Here is a 7376-nt window from a genome sequence, read left to right on the forward strand (position 1 = left end):
CTCAGTCCACTCCTTTTTCTAAGAACACTTTTCTTCTATTAGACACTTTCCTACTCACTTTTCATTGGGACACCTACACTGGTTAAACTCACAATTTCTGCAGCACCAACAAGCCTTTATGTATCTGCATTCCTCCACCTCCTTGTTTCCAGAGCCAATACATTTGTTGTCAGAAGGCTAGAAAAGGAGAGGAGCAAAACCATCAAACCAGTTTTTCCTTTCTCTCTATTATCAAGGCCAACAAGGCAAAACTCTGAAGAAATTTAGTATGGGTTATAAACCACCAAATATTACTTAAACTCAAGTGCATGAAAAGTTTCATTTCCCCTTTGTCAGTTCCTCTGCTAAACTAGGTAGGTTAGGCTTTGTTTCTTAATTTAATTAGTCAGAAAGTAAGTACATAAAAGTTTCTGTATGGCAGCCATTGAGAGGAACCCTGTATGTGGACTTTCAGTTTGTATTTTGAAACACCAGTCAGATTAACCGTCAAGTCTGGTTGCTCCCTGCATCCTTGATGAAGGCAATTGCTAATGCATGTGGAAAGCATGTGTAACCACAGTGGTGCCTGGAAACAAGGCAAGCCAGTGCACTACCTCTAACACTGCTCCCTCAAGTTTTAATGCAGAGACTATCAGACCAAAGCAGTTCCTATCCTCCCTTTCCATGATCTGTACACAAACCATCATTTACAAATATGCAACATGGACTTTTTTTTACCCCTTATTCACTGATATTTGCATTGGTTTAGTGGACAAATTCATACAGAACAATCCAAACTACATCAGCTTAACACCATGTTCCTCTCTGCAGGACTGCAAAGGCAACAAAATGTCTATTACATAACACTTCTGTATAAAATATTAATTCTCACAGAGGAAGCTCTTGAACCGAAAGGTTATTTTCAATGATTAACAAATCAGTGTTGTATAAGCTTGGTTATTTAATCAGTCTATTTGAGACAGACAACAAACCATACATTTTACTGACATAACATGAAAAAAATCAACTTTTTATGTGCACACATCAAAATATATCCATCCCTAGCACACACAGATTCAGCAAGCCTGCAGTGGGGTAATTGCAGGCATCCAAATTTTTTATACAAGTTCTCAAACCAGCTGATAGCATGTAAGCTTCCTTTCCTTCCTATCCTGCAACGGATGAAGACCAGGTAAATATTCAGACATCATATTCATATATACATCTTGTGCACTAATTCTCTACTTAAAGCTATAATCTCAGGTTGGAAAATCACTGCAGCAAGAGTAAAGTGCTTCAAATTTTTTTTCCATACCAAAAAATCCCTGGTTTTAACAGGCATGTTGGTATCTGTGCAGTTGGCCAGACTTGAAAACATTATAGGTGTGGCAGCCTGGCTTCTGAAGGACCCGAGGGCAACCAGGAATACTTTTATAAAGAAACTATCTCAATGCTGACTCCCAAAGAATGAAGTTCAAGAGAGGAAAAAAGACAAACCTGTATCTTGGCTGTGACTTTGTAGCCATTAGGTTGCATGAGGACAGGCAGGAGCCTGTCTCAGTGCTTCATCAGGACTATAAAGAACCTTCATATATGGGTTTTTTCCTTTGTCTATATATCTTTATATCATGAATGCAGGGAGGGGGCTCATCTTGAGCATCACTGTCTCCAGCAGATGGTCTCATCATATTTACCAGCTCCATATGAGTGTCACAGGTAAGACATCTAAAACAGTAACAGATACTTTAGTCTGCCTTATCTGTGGTCTAGCCATGCAGGGGAGATCATCAGGAGATATGACTCAGAAAAATCCTGGGCAAATGAATAGAGAGCTTTTGAAACTCCAGTTTGAGAACTGTGCATTTTTTTTCCAAATTTATAAGCACAGCAAACAGTTTGAAGAGGTATCTGATAGGAAAAGATAACAACAGCATTTAATTATCTGTAGCAGCCACCCCTTAGGTCTGAGAAATCTTCCACTGCAATTTTCTGGTCTTCAGAGTAGACCATCATAAGATAGAACAACTGAGATGCCTAACTTTTCACAAGAAGACCATATACAGAGGGTTTTTGAGTTTTTTTTTTTACACTAACAAGGAGCAAGGCAGATCACAAGAATCAGACTATTTCTTCTTTTATTGATCACACAGTACAAAAAGACCATGATAAATAAACACAAATGCTATCCTCACTCACTGCTGGATGCCACACGCTTTCAGCCTTGTTATTTCTTTCTACTTCTTAATTAGAGTTACTTTTAACAAAAAAGGGCCTCCAAAGAGAAAAAATATCTGAGCAACAACTATCCTTCCTCCTCCCTAAGGGTGGCTGTATTTTACACCATGATTGCTTCTCAAGTCTTGAATGTCGCAATTACTTCGATCTCGGAACAAATCACTTCTGAGGAAAGAGCTCAAGTGGAAAGAAGGAAAATTAGTTTTGAGGCTACATGAACAATATGGTTTTGCATGCAGATTTATACTTGAAGAGGGAGGAGAAAAACTAAGGTATTTCTTTTAAAACAGTTCTAACAAACAAGTCCTTGGTGCAGCCATACTCACTTCCCATGCTACTGCTTGCCTCCAAGTGTTGGGCAAAAGTGGCATTTTGCTGGCTTGATTTCAAGAAAACAAATTTTCTCCTTCCAAGGATATCTCCCTCAACGTTCTGGCAGCTGCTACATGAATGTCTTTTAACTTTTCTTCCTATCCATTTCCTGAAAGGGGACCAGAACCTGTTCTTGCTACAGTTGAAGAGAATACAGAAATAAATGAAAAGAGTTTCAATTTTTTAAATGAAATAAATTTGTGGTAAGAGAAAGACTGAAGCAGTGTCAGTTAAAATTAATGATGTGGAAATTAGTATTACTGACAGTATTAGGTGCCAACTTGACTTGTGACGCACTTTTCTTTCTAACATGCCAAAACCAAGATGATTCTCAAGAAGTTAAACACTAGAAATCCTGGCTTTCTTCTTTCCTAAATTTGTTTGTAATCTCTGAGGGAAGAAATTGTTTGGCAAGCAATTGGTACCTGTTCTTTGTTATATGGTTAAAAGAAAATTGTACTCAATTTGCTCTGACCAAAAGATCTTGAACCAAACCCATCCCCAACGCAAGCAAGTCAAACTTCAAAAACGTAGCTCAAAGTTTTCTCAAGGTTAGAAGCACAGGATAGCCTTGAAACACTAATTACAATTGCTTTCAAAAAACATAATGCTAGTAACTGCTAGAAAACTGCATTTCACAAACACCTTTCTTCGTATTTCAGCGCCGTGTGGAGTCACAGCAGCTCATCATCATAGCCAAGAATAAACACTTCCAAGATCAAGCAGCACTAGTGTGACCCCAGAGATCCTCATGCATGCATGTCGACTCAGGAAACTATACATACATGGGAAATTAATCATGGACACAAGTCCTTGCATAGTGACAGACTTTTCACTGCTTGTTAAAAAAACATGTTTAAAACATCAACTATGCAAAAGCATAGGCAAGTCTCTATCTAAATGTGAAGTTTCTGGGGGAAAATATTTCCATTTTTCTTAACACAGCAATACCTTTTTCTTTTTATGTTAGTTAGGATATAATCTCCCCACCACCAAGAGACAATAAATAAAACAGAAAGAAAAGAAAACCACAAAAGGAGAACTGTACAGCCCTATTTCAATGCTAGCAAGAAATGGAAGAATTTAAATAGCAGAAACTGAAATAACAGGTTTTGTTCTTTCCACTTAATGTTACTGTGCTATTATATATAACATCTAAGTATAATAAAAATTGCTAACTGTATTTTATAATATTTAGGGATCTACAGCAACTTTGTGAATTGGAAGATAAAGACTGCTTTTTTGAAAGGAAATGAAAACTTTCAGAGTTCATTATTTCATAAAATACTTACACTGGAACTCCAGGTTTTTGGGTTGTTTTTGGTTTTTTTTGGTTTTTGGTTTGTTTTTTTTTTTTTTTTTGCATACAGTTGAGAAACTTGTTTACTGAGTTCCCTCATGTTCCCCCTTTGTGACTCAAGCTACTTCTCAGCAAAACAGCCTTCAGCAGCCTCAAGTGCTTTAAGCCTCAGGACACTAACTCAGGGATCACAGTGTCCATGTACCTGCAGCAAAACTGCCCTCTGGCTCTCAGAGGTGCGGGAGAAAGCCAAGGGAGACCCTGGGCTGAGGTGCTGAGTCAGCACTGTGCCTGCACGGCAGCCCAAGCCAACCCTGGAGAACGCCACGCAAGCAGCACCTGACACAGCCGCTGGAGCCATCAGAGAACACACAGCAGGTAAGAAACTCAGCCTGCCTACAGGGCCTCATTCAAAATCCACTTACTGCCACTGGCTTTAACAGACTTTGAATGGGACCTCAACACACAGAAGAAATGGGAAGACCTAGAGAACTTAAAAGAACCAACTTCAACCCAGGAAACTTCAGGACAGTCTCTTCTTAAATTGTGCCAAGCCACACCACACATAGCTGGAAGTGCTTTTGACCACAGGGATGGACATACCCTTTTCTCCACTGGCCTTTATTCTCTTATCCTTCTGTCACTGGTAGGACTTCCTGCAAGCCTAGCCCAAACAGCACTAGCTTTTTTCATCCCTACCCAGGCATGTAGTCAAGAAAACCATCCATAAAAAGGAGGCAGAGCTGTGGTATCTCTGTACCACCACTTATGTATTGCTGCACAAGAGGAGACAACAGGCACAAAGGGCTAAGAAGGAACTGAAATACAAGAGCTACATTTCAGGTGTACAGCTATGTGTTAGTACAATGTTCACTAGTTAATCTTTCCAGGGCAAGCACCCAGGTGCTTTCACTCTTTCTGCATTGTTATTATAGAGGTTGGCTCCTATTAATGATTACCTTCCTCTGACTGCAGCACACAGTCTTTCTTCATTGCTGGTAGTGCTGGTTAGAATTCCTTTTCCAAATCTCAACACACCGGACAGATTACCATCCCCTCAACAATGTCAAGACTGGTAGAGATATCTATTGTGCATACCTGGATCTTACAAAACAAATGACAGCTTAATGCTGCTCCCTTCCCTGCATAACCTCACATAGCCATTGTAAAGTTTTAATATTTTGTGTTGAAGTAATCACAATTACAAATAACAGCATCTATTTAATATTCCCTGCTATTATGTGCAAGAAAACAGACACAGCAAACAGACAAGTGTTTTTGACACTAAGCAAGATATAGGCAAAGCACCAAATGAGTTTACTATAAAGGCAATGCCTGCCTAGAGACACAGGAGAAAATTGTATAAAAAATACAGCCACAGAAGCATATTCCTAGGTCAGGACCTCATAAATCAGTTTCAGCTAACAATAAAAGGTTTATAGGGCATTTGTAAGGCACAAAGAATGAATAGGATCCTGGCCCCAAGTAAGGCTTGGTGAATTAATTTAAGATGGTAATCAAGAGCAAATAACACAACACTAACCTTACCCTAAGTTTGAAGAAAGATGGTTTCCTTTGTCTCCAGGAAGAGGTAAGGGAAAAAAAAAAAGCACCACCACGAAAAACAAGAAACAAGACAGAAATAAAAGAAAGAAAAAAAAAAAAAAACCACTGAGAAAGAGACTTAGCTACCCCATCTGGCATGAGAGGGCTTTTTTGATAGCTCAGAGCTGTGGGCTTAAAATCTCAGCCCTGTTCATACAAATTTCTCCCATCCTGAAGCCCTCTCTCCCAAACAAGTGGGCATTGTCACTCCCCACCTTCAGTTTTACAGGCAGAAAATACTATCCTTTCATATCACGGTGACAGACATAATGCTGAAAAAACACCAAATACTTCCCTGTAGTGTTTGGGGATTTTTTTTAAAGCTGTAACTGGCAAAGCTTACGAGTAGCAGGTACCCTAAAGTGCTCTCTGCACCAGCAGCTAAGTCAAGTAAAACATCACTTTCAGCACCACCATTACAGGAAGTACTGCTAAGACTTATCCACCAAACAACACCACCACCATTACCGTCCTCCATTTTCAAGTCTGAGTAACCTATCTCATGGCTCTTACACGCTGGGAACCTCCAGAGGAGAAAGTGCCACGGGCTGCAGGCGTGCTGAAAACGCAGAGCCTGAATCCCCCCAGTGACCGCAGATCAGCTCCCCTAAAGGATGCTGGGCAAGCCACAAGCCTTCTGCGCCTGAATTCGTATTTGTTTAAGAGCAGCGGCAGCACTTGTGACGGGGAGGGGGGGAAATGCAGGTTGCAAGACAGGAGCTGCTGTGCCAAGCTCAGGGATCCTAAAGGAGAAGGAGTCGGTATTGCCACGTACTGGGGAGCAGGGGGAAGGGAGGAGACGCGCCTCGAAAAAACAGAGATGGTTATCTGACAAGGGCTGGTTCTGCCCTGAAGATGTGCTTTATTGACCGCCTTGGGCCGCTTTAATCTGCGTGTGCTGCAACACGACGCACAGCTGACCCCGTACAAAAGCCGCACAGCTGGCAGCCCCCAGTGGGGCAGGATCCAAGCCCACTGGCCTCGGAAGGGGCTCGCAGTTCCAGCCGCATTCCCCAGCACCACGCCGTACTCCCAGCCCCGCTCCCGCCGCTGGCCCCCCGCTCATGCGGGCACGTCCTGCGTGGATGCGCATCCCGCGGGAGAACAGCGCGACGAGCGCAGCCGCCCCCGGGGTCCCGCCGAGGCGCACCGGCGCTGGCAGCAGCACCAGCGAACCGGCCCAGGCCGGTCTGCACGCAGAAAAAGATAAAGAGAAGCGCGAGGGAAAGCGCGGGGAGGGAGCGGCGGGGGTGCCGGTGAAGATGCCGCCCCCTCCCCGCGGCCCCTCCGCCTCCTCCTCGACCGCCTCCCGCCGGCCCCGCGCACGCCTCACCTCAGGGACGGCTCTGCGGGCTGCGGACCCCGAGAGCCGCCCGGCCGAGCCGAGCCGAGCCGTGCGTGCGGCGGGGGCGCAGAGCTTCTCGGCGGCGGTCAGTCCCACGGCGCTGCCATGCGGGCGGGCAGAGGCGGGGCGGGCTCGGCTCCTAGCAGCGTCCTGCAGCGCGCACCCGCATGGCTCGGCGTGCGGACAGCACCGGCTGCCGGCGGCGGCGGGGCCGGCGGGGCGGCGGCCAATGGCTCCCGCGGCGCCGCGCATGTGAGGGCCGGGCCGGGCCGGGCCTGCCCCGCCCGCTCGCCCCCCGCGCAGCCGCCGCGCTCAGGTGCCGCGGGCCGGGGGCGGAGGCGGGACCCGCCGGGGCTGCGCTGGGGCGCCGGGACGTGTCCGCGGGGCGCCGCGGTGAGCGAAGCGGCGGGCGGCAAAGCCCGTGGGGTGTTCTCGGTGCGCAGGTAAATGGAACGCAGTGCGTGAGCCAAATAAAGCAGCGACAAGTTCAAATTGCATGGCTTAATTATTAAAATATTATCATGGGGAAGGAGGAAAGTT

General features: G+C 44.9%; 1 protein-coding gene across 3 annotated transcripts in view; it reads right to left on the minus strand.

The window, feature by feature from the left end:
• Positions 1-6905, minus strand: part of LRRC8D (leucine rich repeat containing 8 VRAC subunit D) — a 49534-nt gene extending 42629 nt beyond the window's left edge. For 2 of the 3 annotated variants that reach the window (XM_053985382.1, XM_053985383.1), the window contains exon 1: positions 6825-6905. The gene's annotated coding sequence lies outside the window, so the exon portion shown is untranslated. The remainder of the gene's footprint in view (positions 1-6824) is intronic. The other variant, XM_053985386.1, reaches the window with a different exon arrangement.
• Between the last annotated feature and the right edge of the window lie 471 nt (positions 6906-7376).

This window comes from Vidua macroura, chromosome 9, assembly GCF_024509145.1.
Source record: "Vidua macroura isolate BioBank_ID:100142 chromosome 9, ASM2450914v1, whole genome shotgun sequence".
Classification (NCBI taxonomy): domain Eukaryota; kingdom Metazoa; phylum Chordata; class Aves; order Passeriformes; family Viduidae; genus Vidua; species Vidua macroura.